At 44.5% G+C, this 21,918-nt stretch overlaps 1 protein-coding gene and 1 long non-coding RNA gene across 7 annotated transcripts in view; one reads left to right on the forward strand and one right to left on the reverse strand.

The window, feature by feature from the left end:
* The window catches only part of Cyria (CYFIP related Rac1 interactor A), a 118,832-nt gene that overhangs the window by 13,705 nt on the left and 83,209 nt on the right, over positions 1 to 21,918 (forward strand). Inside the window, exons 2-3 of one of the 6 annotated variants that reach the window (XM_006515246.4) lie at positions 505 to 577; positions 19,778 to 19,850. The exons of 1 other annotated variant lie outside the window; for it this stretch is intronic. The gene's annotated coding sequence lies outside the window, so the exon portion shown is untranslated. The remainder of the gene's footprint in view (positions 1 to 504; positions 578 to 19,777; positions 19,851 to 21,918) is intronic. 4 more of the 6 variants (XM_030246977.1, XM_006515247.4, NM_029758.5 and 1 more) reach the window with 4 other exon arrangements.
* On the reverse strand, positions 8,717 to 13,502 carry Gm34407. Its single transcript, XR_381255.4, has 2 exons — positions 10,686 to 13,502; positions 8,717 to 9,443 (listed from the first exon to the last, which is right to left on the reverse strand). It is a non-coding gene; the product is annotated as a predicted gene, 34407 (long non-coding RNA).

Raw genomic sequence — 21,918 nt, forward strand, 5'->3', positions numbered from 1 at the left:
CTTTCTTTCTTTCTTTCTTTCTTTCTTTCTTTCTCTCTTTCAAAAACCAACAACAAAAAGTCCTAGTTGAAGATGATTCGGAACATGGGAGTTCTGTGGTGTGCTGTCTCCACACTGCACTTCGCTAGATTTTTGCTAAAAAGCCATCGGACAGAATGGCTGTACAATGAATGAGGTGCCAGGAAAAGCTGGAAGTGAAAGCAGTGGAGGGAAGAGCGTTAACTGGAGTGCTGAGGATGAAGAAGAGCCCCAGGGATTAACAGTACAGGAGGTCCCTGCTGGGGACTGGTGTTTTATAAAGTGTAACTGCAGGCCTGGAGCTAGAAAACTCTGCAGAAACTCTTAAGTGTGTTAGGATTTCATCCAGGATTCCCATTCACCACTGGGATGACTCACAGGTAGCAGGGAAGACCATTCAAGGAAGGAAAACTTTTCTCAGGCGATAGGACCCTTCTTCTCTCAGAGCAGAGAGATAGTGCTGAAGAGGCTTCCGTTCTTTTTCAGTGGGAAGCAACACTGAGGAATGCAGGTGAGCTGAGGCGCAGAGAAGAGGGCTCTGAAGAGAAGCACCCTGAGGGTAAGGGGACCTCTGTGCTGCTTGTTCCAACTTCCTGTGCTTTCCAATCTGACTCTTGCATTCTTAGGACAAAAAGATCCCCTAGCAACCTTTGCCAGTGTAAGCCAGTTAGAAGATAGTGATGAGGAGAAACTGGAGAGAGAGAGAACATCATGAAGCTCTGGGGAGGCCATTGGGGTGTTTATACAAGGGAGTGATGAGTTTGGGATTCCAACCAAACTCTGTGTGTGTGTGTGTGTGTGTGTGTGTGTCTGTCTGTCTGTCTGTCTGTCTGTACACATGTATGAACATATATGTTTGTATATCAATTACTACATTGCTGTGACAAGTGAGGAAAGGTTTTTTGGCTCCTGTTTGAGCCGGTTTCAGTGTGTCATAGGGGACGGCACAGTGCAGCAGCTTGGTTCATGGCGGCAGTGAGAGCCCATGGATGAGGCTGTTCACACACCCAAGGACTTCTCCAGTGACCCGTCTTCTCTGAATAGTCCACGACTTCCACAGTTTCCCCCTGACATCTGCAAGTGGTACCATCTGCTCGGGACCAAGCCTTTGAAACCCAAACATATATGGGGTGTACTCCAGATTCAAATTACAAGTATGCATGCCATGAGTGTAAACTAGCGGAGTATGCACTCCCGTGTGTTAGGGAGAAAGGAATTCTTTATTCACTGGTAGGCCACCGGTGGAAGGTTTGCTTAAATATAATATAGGGGAAACAAAGATTTGTCTTTATTTTATTTTATTTTTAGTTAAATAACTGTTTTTGAGGGATGAACTGACTGCGCACGAACCTTAAGAAGCACGGGTGGGAGGCTAAGAGACTGCTCAGTGGGAGGCTAAGAGGCTGCTCAGTGGTTAAAGCATACACTGTTCTTGTAGAGGACCCAACGTTTGGTTCCCAGCAAACACATTGGGTAGCAGCTTTGCCTGTTGCCGCAGGTCCAGGAGATCCAGTGTCTCTTTCTGCTCTCTATAGACACCTGCAGGCAGTTACACATACCCCACAGGTGTGCGTGCACACACACATACACACACACACACACACACACACACACTAAAAATAAAAGAGATCTTGTAGAAGCCTGGGTTGGTTACATAAGGCCTGGCCTCAGGGAGACTGAATTCTGTGCCCCAACTGTTATGATAAGTTGTTTGGATTTTCTGATTCGGATACACATTGCAAGTTTTTGAAGTAAAGATGTTAAGAAGACAAAACAAAACAAAATAAAAATCAACTCCACCACCAAGAAAATGTTTTGGTTACCTGATACTAAAGGATACAAAATCAATTCGTGTCTGTCAGTGATGTTTCATGGGCTTCCCTGTCCTCATGGTCCAATGGGGTTGATCTCTGTCCTGCTCTCCTCCCTCTGGAGGGTATTTTACAGTAACAAAGAAGCTTTGACCCAGATTAAAGTTCTGCCCAAATCACATGCCTACCAGAGGCCTCTGTTCACCATGTGATGCCTGGGTTGAGGTGAAGTCTTAACATTTGTTCAGAACTCAATTTGTGTCAACTTTGCTCCTCTTGGTATGTCTCCAGTTGACTGTTTGGGCTTTCGTCCAGCCTTCAGAACTACTTTTCCTGATTTGTATTAGTATTTGGTCTCTGTAGTTGAGTGTAATGCTTTAATAACATACACATGGGGACACTTAGCTGACTACCAGGAGGTGATTTTTTTTTTTTTTAGTTGCTATTGTGGTAACGAGGTGGTAGGGGTCGGAGGGGGTTGGGGGTGTCAATGCCCAGAGGAGGGAGTCCTGGTACTTAATGGAAACATCATTTGTGGGCAAAAAGGGAGGGTGGTGTCAAAATTCAACCTAGCCTGGGTTAACATTGGAAACCAGTGATGTGAACTGTGGTGGGAAACCACATGTAAGTTGCCAGTGCTCCCAGAAATAGCTGCCGAGAACCAAGCTGGCTATCAAAGGGCTAAGAATGCCTTTCCCATCTGCCTGCAGTATTGGTAAGCATGGGGCCAGGGTAAAGTGTGACTAAATTGATGATCAAGCAGACTCATCCACCCCTGTTGAATAGACTTTTTTTTTTTAATCGAAAGTAAAAGGGAAAGGAGAATAGCGAGAGAGAAAAAAACAAAAACGAACAGTAAGTTTTGAAGCAACAATAGGAACAAGGACATTGCATTAGTCACTGGAGTTAGACTGAGCCTGTGAACTTCTGTCGTGAGTAAATAACTCCTGAGGAGGCACAGAGGTCAGTGCTCTTTCTGTCCTGCTGAAATCACACACCCTCTGTTAGCATTCCCCATTCTCATTCCAGGCGTGTAGAGAGCATTCTGGGAATTTCTGTCGAGGAGTCTTAAGACCACTCCCCATCCTGAGCTCAGGGAGACTTCCCAGGCCAGAGAGGAGCCTCTCTGACCCACTTCCCTCCTCTGAGTGTGATCACATGGCACACTGGGGGGAGGGGGGGGAGCTGAGGAGCTGGCCCATCGTGGTTGGCGGGATCAGGAGCACTGTACTCTGGTTCCGGTCTCTTTCCATGCATGCTTCTTGTTCACTTGCTAGATCACCTCTGATACTGGGAACTGTCCCCGAGACAAATGAAACCTTTAGGGTTTTCTAGAGTTTTAATTATCTGTAGTTTGGAGGGGCTTTTCTCTCACCCGGGTAGGAAAGCCTTTCATTGCACGTGGTTATTAAAATGTGCACTGGTTTGTTTATCCCCCTTTCCTGTTTGATTTACCTTCTTACGGACTCTCAGTTCATAGGGACATTACTCACAGAATGGACTTAGTTCTCTTATATGATCCACTATAATGGTCATAAGCACAAAACTAGTTGGAAAAAACTGTTGTATATCAGTCAGTTTTGCTGACGTAAGGGGGTCCTCGTCCCAGTAGTTAAAAGCAACAAGTATCCCCTTTGCCACATTTCAGAGGATTTAAGTAGGCTTCTGTGGTTCTTTCCACATTTCTTATTATATCTATGACCAGATTTTTTTTTTTTAATGTGCCAGGTTAACATTAGGAACACGAGGGTGAGGAAGGCAGCATAAACTCGAGGAGCCTGCAGAGGCTTCTGCTGAGATGCAATGTTCTCTATGCCGTTCACATTCCCCTAGTTAAGCAAGACAAGTGACCAAGTATTCTATCAGCTGATACCCTCCCATGGAAGAGGAGGTGGCACATGCAAGGCACACGGCAGCCAGTGAGGCTGTGTGATCCTTTGGAGTTGGAGAAATAGAATAGACTAGCCTCCACATGGTAAACCTCTTACATAAGAGATGAACAGTGTCGTCTTAGTAAGACAGTACTTGGTGGAATCCAAGGAATGAAGTATCTATCTGACGTCAATGTTTTTGAGGGAAATATCTGGACTAGGAAATCTCCATGACAGAGGAAACTGTGCTTTGCATTATTAAGTCTTAGGGGCCAGCCCTGTATTCTGCCTGCTAAATAGTAGGTGGTCAAGACATACATGTTGTTCTCAATAAAACCATGAGATCACAGCTGCCCCAATATTCTAGAAACCCAAGAAAATCAAACACAGCTGTTCCTCTATATCTAAAGATTCACAGTCTGTAGATCCCGCTTGCCATAAGTGGAAAGCGTTTGAAAATAGCTTGCGGGGCTGGTGAGATGGCTCAGTGGGTAAGAGCACCCGAATGCTCTTCCGAAGGTCCAGAGTTCAAATCCCGGCAACCACATGGTGGCTCACAACCATCTGCAACAAGATCTGACTCCCTCTTCTGGAGTGTCTGAAGACAGCTACAGTGTACTTACATATATTAATAAATAAATCTTTAAAAAAAAAAAGTAAAAGTTGTTTCAAAACCTAGTGTGTTAGTACAAAAAAAAAATCTTTAAAAAAAAAAAAAAAGAAAATAGCTTGCACTCCGGCTGATGTATCCCACATCAGTGTGACTGTTAGGCCTAAAGAGTCACAGTGCTGAATGTGTACCTGTGCTTATCTTTGTCATTAGTTTCTAAGCAAGGTCTTTTGCAGTGATTTATATAGCATTTAGATTGTATTACAACAGGTGATTTAAAGGAACAGAAAGCATACGGGTAGGTTATGCATAAATATTAAGCCATTTTGTAGAAGGATTTGAACATCTGTGAACTTGAATGTCTGGGGGAAGCACACTTCCAGTAGATACTGAAGGATAGTTACTCTCCTTGCAATCTACTTGTGATTAGAAAATTTGACAGTGCACGTATGTCAGCTGTGCAATGGAAAGGTATACATGCTTATCAACTTATCCCTTAAATTAAAGCATAATCCAATTCCTCAAGTATTTAGCCCTATGTTAGAATTCATTATCATATCAAAGAATGTCAGTGCTATAAACTTAACTCAGGGTCCCAACATCTTGATGATCAATGTCTTTGACAGGTAGAGCAATCACATAGTGCTTTTGACCATGGTAGCACCTTTCTTTGGGGCTGTCCTGCATGTTTATGATTCTTGCTTCCTCTTTATTGTAGCAGTTTGGGGACAACATTGCCTATTGCTATTCTGTGTTGAAGGAGGACTCAGTGAGATGATAGGTTAGTTTGGAATCTTCACATTTTGGGTGGGAACATGTATTTGGGGGTATCCTAGTTGGACAGGATTTCCCTTAATTCCAATTTTGGCTCTCACATTCTCAGAATGGTTTGTTGGAGTTTCCTATAGTGAGGCTAATTTGAAGCACAAAAGTCATTCACAGAGACCCCATCTCTCTTTGTCATAGACCTCTGGATTATCTCTTATTGGCCTGGGTCAGGCAGTGCTAGTCTACAGAGACTGTAGCACAAACTGTAACTCAGGAACCATGGTATGCCAAGAACTCTCACAGGAGAAGAAACATGATAACAGGGAGAGTTAACCTGTGTAGACAAATACTCAGCCTTCTAATGCTATCCATACTCTAGAAACACCCTAACAAATACTCTGAGGTGGGGCTACTCTGTCAATCTATTTGTCTCTAAGATCTTGACTAACTTACAACTGGAGAGGCCAATGTGACCTGTGCCATGACCTTGAGGACAATGGAGAGGCCAATGTGACCTGTGCCATGAGCTTGAAGACAATGAAATGTCAGTCTTCCGGATGTGCTGGCACGGACATTCTAGCACCTTTAGTTGAGATGATTTTATCCTGAGCATCTCCAGATTTCCCAACCTACCACATCATCTCATCTTTTGTTCACCAGGATTATTAGATGTCCACAAGACAAACAAAGAAACAAAAATGCAAACATAAAAAATGGTGGGCTCCCCTCCAGAGGATAAAAAAGAAAAGAAAAACTGGTGTGGGTATGTTTTAGCATTAAGGAGGAAACCACAGGCTTTATTTGCACATCGAGTGTTTTTAACTTGTGCTGACGTTAGTGAGGAAACACTCAATACCCAGCTCTGAAGTTGCATGGGGAGCTGAGAATTCCACCTGGTAACCCTGGTAACCCTTGATCTTCATAATTATCTTGGGAATTAGATATGATTACCACTTGCCCCAGTTTATGGAGGACAGAAAAAAGAAGTCATATATGTACATGTCTGTATATGGCCCAGGTCAGATAGCTAATAGCTGGAGGGGGAAAGGATTGAAACCCTAGTGCTGAGTGTGTCCAGTCCACAGTACATGTTCTTGCTTTGTAAGAACAGTGGTCAGTGGCCTGATACTCTCTACTTGGTACTGAGGAGATTCATCACCCCTATACCTGGGCCAGTGTGGCTGAGGAATTATGTTGACAGAAGCCTCTGTTAAATAGCTTGGGAGATGGTCAGGAAGGTCTTGGTGACCAGGAGAGGCCCACTATAGAGTCTCCTCCCATTTGTCAGCACATGTTTGTGTACAGAACAAGTACTGCTTAGGCCTGGTGTCTCAGTGAGGGGCTGCTTCCTATGGAAACCTTGTTAGCATCTCCTCACAGCTACCACTTATGCTTCTGAGCATGTGAAGTTGAATCAGGCCTGTGATACTGAGCCTACTTCAATCATTCATTTATATTCTTATTCAGTGAAGAAATATTTATTGAATGTATGCTACGTTACTGGCATCTCAAGCAAAGTAAAACCCCTGATTTGTCAGCCATTTGTCTGTCTATCTGTCTGTTAGACTGTCTGTGTGTCTGGCTGTCTATGTCAGCATCCACATTGTGTTAGGCAGTGATAGATATCATTGAAGTATATAAGAACAAAGGAGGTAGGAGTGAAAAGCATTTCCAAGTGATTCAGGGAAGACAATTTTAGGACTGGATACATGAAAGGAGTTGGTCAGGTTGAACCATGCGAGTATCTCAAGGGAAAGTGTAGAACATACAAAATAGAAGGAAAAATAAACTAGAGACACCCTCCTCCGCCAAGGAGAATGCGGTTTGTGAAATCAGAGATCTGCAGAAGAGGGTAGAGTATCTGAGACAGAATTAATACAACCATCAGAGGTCATGAGTGAGGTAGAAGCTGGACCCCATCTGATGGACCTCATAAGATGTATATCAAATAAAGAGAAAGAAAACCAACACAGAGAATACTATGTATGTTCAGCTCTGTCCTGGGTCAAATCCTTTTAAATAATTTTACAAGAGAATCTGAGCAAGCATGACAGATGCTTGTCTGTCATTAGATAAGTCACCAATGACAAAGGCAAGGTCTAGACAGTCTCAGGGATCAGAGCTAAACCTACACCTAACTTACAATACTTATTTTTGGAAGGAAGGCTATACCTAATAAAGTTTCATTGCTTAAAATAATACTAGCAATTCTGTTGCCTGGTATATTGTTTTGTCTAGATCTAGGTGTAGCTGTAAATATAGAGATATAGACTAAATAAATGATTGATAAATAAATAGGAGATAGATGATGATGACAGACAGGAGGGAGAAGGGGGCAGGTAGGGAACTAACTCATGCAGCTATAGAAGCTCAGAACTCCCAAGATCTGCAGTTGGCACTCTGGAGTGCCAGAAGACCTGTGGTCTAGATCCAGCCTGGAGCTGCAAGGCTGAACACCAGGGGAGCTCACAGTGTGAGTTCCAGCTCTAGTCCAAGTCTAAATGCATTAGCTCCATGTGCTAGTTTAAAAGCAGCTAGAGAATATTCTCTCCAGGCTCTTTCCCTCGGGCCTTCAATAGATTAGAGAAGGCTCACCCACTTGTGGGAGGCCACACAGCTTTACTTCATCTGTGGATTGAAAGATCACACACACACACACACACACACACACACACACACACACACACACACACACCTGTTTATCAAGGTATTTCGTAATAAATATATGGGCATCCCTGTAGCTCAGGCAAGTTGATAAGTACAGTTAACCATAACGGAAAGCATTTTAAAAATTATAATAGAACTAAAGAAAACAGAAATTTACCATGAGAAAACTTCATCATTTTTCAGGGACTGCTTTGGCCTTATGGGGAGGCCTGAGCTTGGTTGCCCCACAGCCCCATCAGCTCCTGATACTGGCTGGCTTCTCTAGATTCCTAAGATTCTTCATTTGGCCTATGTGAGCATGCGCCGTTTTCTAGGCAACTCTCGAGAAGCATAGACATGTAGTTCCACATACCGCACCTTTGCGCGCCATTGGTCCATTTATTTGCTTACCTTAACCTGGGTTTGTGGGATATGTTTTCAAACCAAGAAGAGGTGACTTTGTCCACTGAGAGGCACCCTAAGGCCAATCCTATGTCATTTGTAATTTTTGTTTGTGGTTATGAAATTGCTGGCAACAAAAAGTAAAAGAATTCTGGTTCTCATGGATCAGTTCTGCTCGCCTGCCAGCTCCCCTGGAACGTCTGCAAGTTCGATTGAAATACAACTTTCAGATGAAAAAAATGTGTGACCACTCGCCAAGTGTTCTTTTCCCCTTGATTTCTACTACAGTGAAAAATAAGAATTTATTCTTTCTTATTTTAATGTTAATTGTGTTGCTGGATAAATCTCTAGGCGCTATTCCTAATAATAGGAATATTAATGTGTGTGTGTGTGTGTGTGTGTGTGTGTGTTTGTGTGTGCACATCCTGCTTTGTTTTTCTGCTCTACTTTCTGCTTATTTCCCATAGCAATAATTGACCCCCTTCCATATTAAAGACCCCCCAAAGGTAGAAGAAGACACATGCAGTGATGCCAGAATCATCTTCCATGTGATTATCTATGTGTGGCCCCCAAGGAAGTTACTTCTGGAGCTCAGTTAATTCCTTTAATCAGAGCCCGAAAGCCCCTAATCTTGCTTCTGAACTTGGAATGGCAAGCCTTTTGACAAACATCTGGGAAGAAAGCACAGCCAGGGAAGCTTTTGACAGACAGCAGTAGTTGAGCGCAGCAGCCCTTGGACAGCTGCCTCTGGAACATGGCGTGCTTCAGCACCCGGGGAGACATAACAGGGACATTTCACAGGAGAGATGGTCATCTGAGGCCAGGACTTGGGCTCTGTTTCAGAAAGTCTTAAACTCCTCTGTCAGTGAAGACAGATTCCTCCATGATCCAGATCATTCAGTGCAGGGGCAGACCTTAGATTAGGGACATTATGACTTCGTTCTAACGTCCATGCATTAGAAGTGGATACTGTAATTGCCTGAAGGTTGACTCCACTGCATATCAGCACTAGGGCCCAAAAATCTGCAGAGGTAGAAGAGTCCCAAGAGGCTGGTACTCAAGAATTAAGATATTTCCTTGTCTGCATTCAGGCCAGAAGGGAGATGAACTTGACTTTCAGTCATCAAATGCAGGTCAAATAAATTGCTCCTATTCAGGCACTCTGCCAGGCACTGGGGGCCAGGGTAGGAGATGAGAACCATGGCTTGTATGCTTTGAAGGTCAGGCTGGTTAAGAACTGTCTCTTGGAGCACACAGGTCCATCGTCATGGCAGGAGGTAGGTATCAAGCATCATTCATCTCTCCATCCACAGAATCCTTTGTAAAACATTGAGTACTAAGAGTGTGACAGTGAACAAGACCAACATAGCTGAGCCCAGAAAGCATGCTTACTGGAGCTCCAATTGTGGGAGAGCAGAGAGGATGTGTGAGTGATAATCACCTTAGCATAAAGGTAAGAAAGTAGTATTTGAGAAAGGAGGGGTGTAAGCATATCCTAGGGTGCAGAAAATGTGTTCTGGAAGGAAAAAGGGTTAGTGTAACTGGTATATTTGAGGAATAGCAAGGAAACGATAATAGAGCTCCCAAAACAAAGGCAAAGTCAGGGGTAATGTCAGAGAGGTTTGGAGGAGGGTGTGACCCTTTTAGTATGAACAAAGTGGGACCTACTAGAGAGTCTAGACCATAGGCGGGTCATGATGGCGTCTCGGTATTAATACGGCTCTGTCTGTTGTATGAAAAGCATACCACCAAGGAATAAAGTTGGGACTGCAGAGGTCTGGTGAGCGGATATTCTAGCTAGACTGAGAATCGGGGTATGGAATTTTCATAATGGTTGAATGTGGGTCATGAAGTAAGCAGGCTAGATGATTCAGTGTTTGTCCTGGGATCCGGAATGCCTGGAATTGTTATTAGTTGAAATGAGCACATCCCTGAATGAAGAACCAGGAGGAAGGATGAGGAGTTCCAGCCATTAAAGCTAGAGTTACACATCTGAGGGTGGATTCTACATAGACTATCGGTTATGACAAACAAAGGACAGATCAAAGCTGGGAGTATACATTTGCAATTAATCAAAAGAGAGATGGTATTTAAAGCCCTAAAACTGAAGGAAGACCACCAAAAGAGAGTCTGTCCTGGTGGAACACATAAAGGTTCCAGGAAATGCGAGCATTCAGAGTTTGGAAAAAGAGGAGTCAACTGACCCCAGTAGACTAAGGAGGATCAATAAGAGATTTGGTTCTGTAGAGATCAAGTGGATGTAAACCTTCTACATAGAGGTAGGATGTGAGCAAAAGCATGCAGAGAAGCACTGCCAGAGGGTTCCATTGCCCTGGGAGAAGATGCCGAGGAGAAGAACCAGGAGTAGGGGATAAGGCCAGAGTTTAGATCAGAGTCTTAGTGAGGAGAGCCTTGGAAATGGGAGTCTGGCTTTGATCATGATGGGCACAGAAGGTAACAGGATTGTATTTGTTCCTTCTTAAGCCATCTGAACAATAGGAAAAATTAATTTCTCATCCAACAGGTGACATTTTAGATGAGGGTATAAGAATTTCTTACCTGGGGGAAATACTACATTTCAGGGGGTCCAAATGACTGATTTGAGGAGTCCAGAGAACAAAAGGGGAGCAGAGTGTGGCATCAGAGAGCTCTTGGGGGAGAAGAAGACTATAATTCCTAAGTTTGGTCCGGAGGATGGTCACAGTGGCATCTACATGTTAGTATTGTGACTCTAGCTGCCTAAGAAGTAGATCACTAGGCAACCAGGATAGAATGAATGGAGACAGATCTTAGAACAATGGGGTGGAGCCTGGGCGGTGAGACCCCCCACCAAATACCAGAAACCACACAAACCTTGGGAATGCAGCAACTGGGGCTCAGCCATCACATGCACTTACCTCCCCACTGCTTCCCCATCTTCCACCTACCCTATGCTTCACAGAGTTCCCCCAGTCTCATTAATGACATGGAAGCTTATTTATTTGGGGGAACTCTGTGATTAACACCATTTCACTATTAAAGAGACAAAAGAGCCCTGTGCCTCTCAGACTCACCACCTTCACCCCACCCACTTTAACAAGGCAATCCTGGAGCCTGAGAGACTGACCATCAGGTCTGAACTCTCCTGGCTTCTCTCACATGAACTGTTGAGCAAAGCACCTCTGGAGACACAGGGAGGGCAATACACAGCACAACCCGACCAGCAAACAGTACCATCACAGCAGCCAACCAACCAGATGGGGCTCTGCACTCTGCCTCTGTAAAACTCAGCACAGGCAGCCTGCCTGATCATTGTCCCTAGGAGACCAGACCCATGAGAATGGCCACTGTGCCAGAGAATGAAAACTTACTCCATCCGTGCCCTGCATTCTCTCTGTAGTTCATCATCAGAGAACACTAAGTCGGGGTAGTCACCCATAGGGGCATCCACAAGGATTTCTAGAGGTTGGAACCCCATCACTGCCAGGATTGGGGCAGGGGCACAGGAGGGGTCTGGACTGCAGCCAACCCTCAGCACCCCCACTCCTGTGGCAGCTCAGGGAAAGAGCCTTTGTGGCAGGCAGGCAGGCAGGCTGGCTTCTTCCTGAATCTGCCCATAAAAGGATAAAAGTGCTGTTATCTGGTCAGCATTGGGTACGATGGCTGACGATACATTTTTTTAAAAGTGTGGATCTTTTCCCCTTTGTGCAAAGATGTGTGCTCGTGTGTATGTGAGTGTGCCTGCTGTCGCACAGTTTGCTTTCTGTATGTGCTAACAGATGGATCCAGCCTTGTCTTTTATCCGGTGTTACAGAAGATAAAACTGAAACCGAGTGTCTGGCTGCCTCTTCGATTCAAAGGAGGAGAAAAAAAAAATAAAATAAAATACAGCAGCTTTTCAAGGGAACCCTTATGCTACAAAAGAGTGATCCAAAATCTCATTGGATCTCGGCGTTGCTTGAACAGCAGAAACGCAGCAGAACCATTTCAAAGTGGCTTTTTCCCTCCCCCTTCTCGACTTCTCCAAAATATATGATCTCTTGTCAGAAGTAGGCCAAGCTTGAAGGCGATCATGAATTATATATCAAGGGACATCATTACCCAGGAGCCTTGAACAAATGCCCCATGGTTTAAATTTTACAGATTTCTTTCCCCTCCCTAGTAGCAGCAATTTTTGCCTGAGATGGACTCAGAAAGTGTTTTTACAAAATGCACAATGAGACATTATGATAATAAAGGTGATTGTGCAATGGCTTGGAAGTATTTCTTTCTGAAAGAGGGCTTTTATCCCCAACACACTGCCTGCAGGCCAGGTACTTAGACCAGTGTTCTCCACTTGTCCTGCCTTTATTTCTGCAGGAGTTAAAGACATCTAGAATGCGTGCTGATTGAGAGAGAGAGGCTGGAATCAGCTGGATATGCTGGGCCCACCCTTGGTGGCAGAGACTCTGCCATTTCATTTGAATACCAAATATGCTTCATCTACCTATTTATTCACTAAGATTCAAAAAGGCTTTGTAAGAATCCTCTTTATACCTGAAACTGGAAACACTCATTTGGGTAAATAAGAAAGGAGGATTTGGGGATGTTGGCATTTTGCTTCCGTATTGCTAGGCATTCATCGGAGAGTTAACCCCACTGCAGTTGCAAGCAGTGGTTGCAATGTGCAGTACTTCTAAACCAAAGCTTCTTAAACTGTGGGTCACCTATGGGATTGCATAACTGGGGGTCCTGAACAATTTAGAGACAGTAAGAATTTATGAATATGCAACACCAAGCATTAAATCAGAATCAGATGTACCATGAATAGAAGGTGTTTCCATTGGCACTGGCCCATGTCACACTATGAGACTTTGTCGCATCCTTGGTTTTGAGCACACAACATGTGCAGCCATGAAATGCCAAGGAAAGCTGCCTAAAACATGTCTTCCCAAAATGGAATTGCAAGGCTTGTGCTGTGTATGCAAAGTGTTCTCCTCTTATAGTAACAAGGGTTTAATTATGAAAAACAATGACCTTTAATATTTTTCTACCACTGTTTCTTAGCATGTATCAAATTAATGTATCTTTGGGTTGGACTGTTTTAGAAATATATATCTTACTAGTGTGTACATTTGCTTTTGTCTTTAATAAATGATAAAATTATTTTTATATATAACTTGTTTTAATGTTATTTTATGATTTATTATTGGTAAATGTTTGATTTGTTCAATTTTTGAACAAATATATACCTATATGCCTATATATACCTATATGTTCAATATATACCTATATGCCTGAGGTCATGTGGTAAAAGGGGCTGTAAGTGCAAAAACCTTAAGAGACCCTGATCAAGGTACTGAGAGCCATAGCTGCATAAGTGACCTTCTCTGCTCTAGGAACCAGAGTCTCTTTCTAGCCCATTCTCCTGAGTTGAAAACGGAAGTACGGAGTTGGTTCCTCTAACAGCCTTGATAAGATTTAAGAATTCCTTATGTTTGTTCTCTCTCTCTCTCTCTCTCTCTCCCTCCCTCCCTCCCTCCCTCCCTCCCTCCCTCCCTCTCTCTCTCTCTCTCTCTCTCTCTCTCTCTCTCTCTCTCTCTCTCTCTCTCAGTGTGTGTGTGTGTTATACATAGGGATATGTGCAGGTGTTCATATACATGAATGCATATATGGAGGCCAGAGTCTCTCACTGATCTTAAAGCTCACTATGCAGCTAGACTGGCTAACAAGTTCCCAGGATCCATCTGTGTGTGCCCCTCCTAATGCTGGGCTTACAGAGAGGAACAGCCATTCTTGGCTTTAAAAACACCCAAACAACAACAACAGCAACAGCAACAACAACAATAAAAAAACCACAGGATGCTGGGAGGTTTCCTTTTGCTTTCACTCTTACCCGCCCACTCTTGCAAATCTCTCTCTCCGGCCCTTGGCTTCTCACTTTGTATTATTCTAACACTGGGGAACAAGGAGGCTGCATGACGTGTTTCCACTTTAGAGATACAGCTATTGCTAGAGATGGAATACAGATGTTGACAATATAACATATGCACATGAAGCAAAATGCAAACCAGGAAGCCTTGTCTCATCCAGTCTAAAGAAAGGTAAAACCCTATCTAAGTGTGTAGACTCCTTATGATTTTCCAGGCCCCTGTGGTCTCAGCACCCATGCCATGTTACAACCAAGACTCTTCTCAGACATACCCCCCATCATTTTCTCTTACTCCTGTGAGTTCCATCGCTTGTATCCATTTCTAAAACTTTAAAATTTTAAATTATGTGTAGTAGGAGGTATGTGCATATGAGTGTAGCTGCCCTTGCAGGACCCCGTTGGGCCTAGCGTGGTTCTTGCCCACTGAGCCACCTCTGTTCATCTTTATTGTTGCCTGGACCTGTTCCTTACGTCCTTCATCAATGTCGCTAAAGGCTGTGTGACTCAGCGTAGGCACTGGTCCCTCCGAGAGTCCTTTCCTAGCCAGAGATTCACTTACTCCCCACCGTGCAGGTGGAGTCCTGTGCATATCGCTGTGCTTCCTACCTACTCTGCTTCCCACCTTGATGTCTGCCATATTGTATTTAACTGTCAAGCCATGTATTCTTTTCTGGTAGCCTATCAGTTATTAGCAACAGAGGGTGAGGTTGCCAGACTTTGTTTTCAGAACCTTCCTACCAAGAATGGAAGAATTGTAAGAAGTTAGTAAGAATCTAAAGAGGGGTCTCAGTGAGATTGACTCTTCCTCCTAAGCCCTGTTCTTCTCTCTCTACGTATGATTCATGCACTACTGGGACTCCATGATGATCTTATGTGACTGGACCTAGAACCTAAGATCAGCCCCTAGTCAGCACCTTGTTCATCCTCTAGGACCCTGTTTCTCACTACCATGCTTAGCTGACATCTGAAGGAGGTGACCTCTAGCCTATCGCCAAGTTATAACAATCCCTGGTAAGGAAGGAGGTCCCACTATGGGAATGAACACCCTCTATCTGATTCAGAGACCTTCTGCCATTGACTGGCTATGTGCTCTCTGATACTTGCCTATTGGTTTTGGGTTTTTGCATCAATAAAAGCGAACCAAAACATGCTATGTGAAGCTACTTTGATAAGGGGACATTATTTTGTAAAATGCTTGATTCATAAAAGATATGCATAGATATCGGCCAGCATGAGAACATGGAAATCCCAGGTTACAGTTGAGTAAATCAGGAGATTATTAGTGATGCAGAAAAGTGAGTCTCACTGGGACCCATTGTCATATGCTGGTACAGAAGGCATAGATAGACCTAGGGCTTCAACAACAGAAATGTATTCTTCATGGTTCCAGGAGCCAGAGTCCAAGATCAAGGTGCTGCAATGCCTGGTGTCTGGTGACAGTCTGCTTCCTAATGCTCAGATAGCCACTCTCTAACTGTGTGCTTATATGAACAATGGGGAACTCAGCCCGTCCGAGGCTTTATAAGGGTTATGAATCCCACTCACCCAGTCACAGAGTTCCAGCCTTGTGACCTGGTCGCTCCTGAGGTCTCACCTCCATATTCCGTGGCATTGGGAACTAGCGTGCAACACATGGATCTGAGGAGATAACGATCCTTAGTGACTGGTACTTGTTCTTTTGTTGCTTTAATTATTACAACTTTAAAAACTTTTTGAAAATTTATCTAGGCCTGAGTAGTCGAATCAAAGACATCCATTTGCTGTTTGGCCAACAGAGGAATGTATTTCTCTTTGCCTGGCTATAAGACCCACTTCACTGGAATGTGGGTTTACTTGAAAGAGGAATGAGAGAGTAAGGCATGGGAGGGGCCACATTCATTCAGCCTTCTAGACTCCATGGTTGGAAACTACTTTCTCTGAAGCTATCCCACTTCCCCTGTGGCTCCAGGTCCTATCTGGATTATAGCTGGCTTGTTTTGAGTCCCAGGGAAACTGTCAGGAGGGAGTGTGTAAAAGCCACTCTCTCTGGCAAGGTGTGGCACTCGGTACTGAATGCACTAAAGCCTGCATTTGTCTAAGAGTCTATGAAGAAGGCAGCCAAGGCTGCCAGGCCTGGGCATCAGCTGCCTCCTTAACCCTACTTTAGCCAAGCCATCCCCAAGGAAAAGGGAGGGAGAGGTACTTGCTCAGGTGCCTTCCAGCTCTCGAATTCATTCTGGAAGTGTAATTTATAGCTGAGCCAGCTGTCATTCTTAGATCAGGAAGGGCAAAATTATCTTCATTACTCTGCTTGCACTTCTGGTGCCTGAGACGCTACTGGGTCCCGTCAAATCTAGAATTAGCTCTGAGCCCTTGGGCTTTTAATTAAAGGGCTGAGTGAGTCAGATGGTTTATGGTTGGCCTCACATCTTCAGGGAGACACAGAGGGAGGTCGCCTGTTCTGTCATCTTCCTTTTTAGAAGTCTACTGCCTCTGTGCTGTGAGGATGTGGATCAGGATCCTCACAGAGACTTCCAGGAAGGGCCTGTGGCTAAGCTTCTTCCCCCAGCTCTGTAGACACCAGGCCCTGGGAGCTCTGAGGCAGTAGGTATGGAGCCTGCTATTGGTCTGTTCCTGGTGAGGGCCAGAGGTGAGCCAGCCCCAGGGGGTTCTCTTGTGGTTCCCTGGGCTCACCACAGTTTGTTAGTGTTTCTTAACACGACACTGTGTTCCACTTTGGATGGTTTGTGCTAAATGCATTTTCAATTCTCAGTGGTACAAAGAATAAAAAGGATTGTCTTTTTAAAGTGGGTTTGGATGTATTGAAAGCAAGGCTTCCTGCTGCGTGTCTCTGACAATTGCCTCCCCAAAGGAGTGCTGGGAAACCTGTTCTTTCCAGATATCTCTACCCCTGTTTGAAAGGAACTTAAATTTTAAAAAAATTACCTTTCTGACCAATGCTGACACTGTCAGCAGGGTAGCGATTATTTATCTAAGCTGAGACTCTTAGGTTGCAACTTTAGATTATCCTGCTCAACACCTTCCAGAGGAAGAGAAGTTTGCTCTTTCACTGGGTGTCACTGTGGAGGTTCTATGTGCAATGGAGGGTTGGTCGGTGTGAGAGTATGTCTCATGACTTGAATAGACCCATTCACCTTTCAAGTAAGCATCCCATAAGCTGCGGTGTGCCCAGCACTGTGTTAGAGTGAGCGCTGTCTCTCACCAGCACTCTCCATGGGGCACACATCAATGTTTTAACCCTTTGCCTAGCCTCCCAGGGCTCCTGCCAAGAATCTGGATGCTTTGTTTTCCTTCTCAAGGATAGATAATGCATGCACAGACTTGCTTTCTCTCCTGAGCTCCAATATCTTCTCAGCAAGACCTCTCAGTGCAGTCATTTGAATGAGAAGTAACGTCTCCCACAGGCTTACATATTTGAATATCTGGTCCTTGGTGGATATTTGGAAAGCTTACAGAACGTACTGCCTTGTTGGAGGAAGCATGTCACTGAGGGGCGGGCTCTGAGAGTTTATAGCTTCACCCCGCTTACAGGTGGCTCTCTCTGCTGTATGAGTTTGGCTGGAGATGTGATTTCTCAGTTTCCTGCTCTGGCTGCCTGCAGCTGTGCTTTTCCCACCTTTTCAGAGTCTATATCCCTCTGGAACTATAAGGCAAAATAAATTCCTTTATAAATCACTTTTGGTCATGGTGTGCTATCACAGCAAGAAAATATGTTATTAATATAGTCAGTCTTAGCGTTGCTGACATTTGGTGCAAAATATGCCTTTGTTGTAGGATATTTAGCAGTTCCCCAGCCAGAAGCACTACACACACTTCAATTTGGATGACCAAATATGTCTGTGAACACCGACAAATGTCTGATACACATCTATCTTTGCCAAAGTACCCTTCGAGTCTTTTCCTAAAAGAAAACTCATGACCAGGAGAAGTGTAGGCATTTCAAACAGTTAACTGGGGACAGAGTTGTAACTATAATTGAAATAGCTTACTTTGTGGCTAGAGAGATGGCAAAGTGGTTTAGTGCACTTGTGGCTCTTCCAGAGGATGTGTGTTTCAGTCCCAGCACCCATGTGGTGGCTAACAACTGTTTATGACTCTAGGCCCAGGGAATCCATGGCTATTTTCTTGCATCCATATGCAGGGCACACTTGCGTGTGCATGGGACACAGACATACATGCAAGCAAAACAGCCATACATACAAAATAAAAATAAATAAAATTAAAAGCAAAGACGGGATAGATGATAGCCTAGCTTCTCACAACTCCACTCTACACTGTGGTAGTCAATAATTAATTAATTAATTCTGTGCAATAACGAAAATAAAATTGATTAGGGGGTTTCTATAGAGTGAAAACTCCTATCATGTCTGCCCTCAAGTGTTTGCATGACATCATTGAACATGAAGTTGGGAAGAGATGCAGTTCACTTTGAGCTGGTGTTCTAGCTTCAGAGAGCCATGGAATCACATTGCTCTTGATATAGTGACCAGCACTGTTCTCTTTTGTCCGCTTCTGTTCCTTAACTCTTCTAACCCAAAGACAAGGTACTCACTGCCAGGATGCTCTGCGGGAAGAGGCTTTAGCCCATCGTGGATCCTTTTGGTCATTTCTTCGTATAGGTATAGAATCGTTAGGCTGGGCTGTTCCCCCTTGTCTGGGAAGTGAAAGGACTCTTTCTAGTCCTCAGACTTACAGTGTTTCACAAGAGCAGTATGAGCCCCACTCTTCGAGAAGAAGCCTCAGAAGGTTCACCACAGGGCAGGATCTCCTAGACAGAATCACTTCTGGGTAGGGACTTGAGTGCTGTGTTGACTGTAAGGTACTTGGGAGGGATCATGTGGGATCTGTAACAAGAAAGATGGTAATCCTTTTTGCTATGGTTATAAAGTGAACTCTTATGCCTGAACCTCTGGTACCTCCTGTCCCTTAGTTCCTTGGTAGAGTGGCTGATTGTCATAAAAATGCAACCTGAGTGACCCAGAGGGCACAGCTGGTTTTAGCTCTTTCACCTGGGTGGGTGACTCAGTGTCAAGTGCTCCTAGGTACCTCTGTGTAGTGTTACTAGAAGAGTGAGGAGAAGTGTAGCTGGCCATGCACAAGTGGGTGTTCCCCTCCTCTCTTTGGTGTCACATCATTGTGTAACTTTGGGAGGAGCCTGTGACTGAAAATTGGATAGATTGGGGAAGTGATAGGTGCCTGAGCCAATGCTCAGGATTTTATCCTGAAGGCCATGGGAGATCCTTGAAAACCCTCTAAGTAGGAAAGACATATAATCAATTGTGTGCTTGACAGATTCTCTTCTCTGGGCAGTAAACAGGGTCAACAGCCTGAGAGGGATGAAACTGGTCATGAGCTTAGGGGGCACCATCCAGTGGAAAACTGGTGAAGCACTTGTGAGCACTAAATGCCAAGGGGTCAAAAGGGTGGAGATGAGTGTGAGCTGCAATGGCAGTGAGAACCTGAGAAGACTTCCAGGAGGAAGAGTCTGCTGCCGGCTTCTAAGGATGACGTCAAACGCAGAGGGAACAGCTAGGCCGAGAGAACATGAAACCTTGCGGAGCACTTTTGAGTTAGGCTGACTTTGTATGAGTCTCGTTTATGGAGGGATGTGAGCAATTGGTTGAAGAAAATGGATTCTGCTAGGAGATGATGAATCTGGGAAAATGCCAACAATGGAAGGTGTGTTTGGCTGTTGTCACTCTCTCTGAAGATCTTATTCTTGTCTCTTATCTCTCTGCTTCCTCTTTCTCTCTTCCACAAGGTGTGAGGTTCCAAGGGTCCTTCTATGAAAGGACCTGTTCTTCAGGGACAGGATCATCCTTTGGCTTCTGAGGGTGAGTGCAGTGCTGAATGCTGATCACATGACTCCCTCCAGCTGATCCTCACAGCAGAAATTCCAGATCCCAGAACCTTTGTCTAGAGCAAAAGCCAGTGTTATCTGGGAGGCCAGGATAGCCTTGTCTGCACCACAGATAGGCTGGCTTCCAGCTATCATATGTGGGTGAATCCTCTTTCTTTCTGTTCCTTACCATGAAGGATACAAGAGTCCTGTTTCCCTAGTGCCTCTTTTGGGGCAAGACCATGCTGCCTTACCTGCTTGAACTCTAACCTAGACTTGTGTTACAGGAGCACACAAAGCACCTGACACAGCATCCAGGAGTGTGGACTAAGGACAGGGCCTTAGGAGTTCCAGCGTGGCTTATAGGATTCAACTGCTCTTTACTATATGCGACCCTTGTAGCTTTGAGTTCCTGAGTACTGGAAGACTACAAAGTATTATGGAGTTTGCAGTCTGCTGCTGTAGCTTGAATATTAAGAGCAAATGCCTATCACCACAAAGCTTTCAACTTGTGCTCACACCACCAATTGACCTTTATGACTTCTGTGCTTTACAGTGCCACTGCCTTCAACCCCCTAAAACCTTGATTTACACCAGGTGGCCCAAGGTAGCTTTGCCTCAATAAATTAGGCCAATCCTGTTTGCTGATTTTCAAATGGTTACTTTAAATTCCAACTCTGGAATGGGGATAGTAATACTGTTGTGGGAAAAGAGCCAACAAGGCTCAAAGGATATACATTTCCATGGAGCTGGGATTGGGATTAATGCCTACTACTGTTCAACCTGCAGCTCTAGGTTTTTGCCACAGCTATGTCCTCCTTTAGAGTGTATAATAGCTTCTGGCTCTGCTACCCTTATGCCCTCCTTCTCAGGAGTCACTGAGCCCCCGTCCTTAGTGAAGCAGCACTGGATGAACTGAGACACCACACGCCTCTTTTGTACACACTTCTCGAGTAGTCACAGCATAGGGGGTAAAGTTCTGACTCTCCTATTAAGGATTGCTCATTCCATGGTGCACATAAAAAATGAACACAGATGACACATTCGATTGTCAGAGTTGCCCAGAGAGCCTTGCTGGTATACCATCACTGCTTTATGAACTGGGTTCAGCCAGAGTTGCCTTTTAATACCTGGCTGACCAGGTACTGCCCAACCAAGGCCAAGTTCAGGGACAGACCCAAGTTTCCAGTGTTCAGATTAAACCATCATCCTGGCTTGTATGTATGTACTGGATGGAGATGGTCATCACAGATTTTATACTAGACTGAGTCTTTCTGTCTTGCTGTGCTGTTTCCCAGTGGAGACAGGGTAGGATGTCAGCTTTGACTTCCTTAACTTGTACTCCTTACAGCTTCCCAAAGGTTACACACCTGGAGTTGCTTCCCTAGGGAAAGCAGAGGGAGGAAAGATGTCTGATGCTTGGCATTTAATTGTCTCTTTACTCAGAGCTGTCAGGGGAGAAATCCAAACGCATGTCATATGCCTTCCTTCCCCTGGAATATCTCTAGTAAAGAACATTCTAGAAGCTGTTTCCAGAAAAAGGATTCACCTTGGCCTTTTGTTCGGTGAATGAGTTGTGGCTTCCCTGAAAGGAAGAGTGGAGTTTTCTGGAGGCTCCAGCCTCTTTGTTAGGGACATTCACTATAATGTCATAATACAGGCAACAAAGGCCACAGGTCACTATGGACCTGAACGTAGATATATACTTCTTATTCTTGTTCTGCTACGATAGGCCTCTAGCATCTCCTTTGCCACCCTGAGACTTGGACCACTAACAATACCTGGGTCTCTTTACAGAGCCCAGGGACAGGGCGATACAGATGCACAAATGTACTATTACCAGAATAACAGACTCAGCGTCTCTTAGTTGCTCCCATCTGTGTGGTGCAGATGGATACACTGCTTTTACCATAAAGACTGACCTGAGTCTCAGGGAGAGACCCAGAGAAGTAGTCACAGGGTTCCCTGCACAGAGCAGCATCGGCAGGTATGACTTTTGGTAAACAGGGCAGACATCTCTGAATTAGGAAACATGCACACAGTATGTCCTTCTGCAGACAGTG

This window comes from Mus musculus, chromosome 12 (genome assembly GCF_000001635.26).
Source record: "Mus musculus strain C57BL/6J chromosome 12, GRCm38.p6 C57BL/6J".
Classification (NCBI taxonomy): domain Eukaryota; kingdom Metazoa; phylum Chordata; class Mammalia; order Rodentia; family Muridae; genus Mus; species Mus musculus.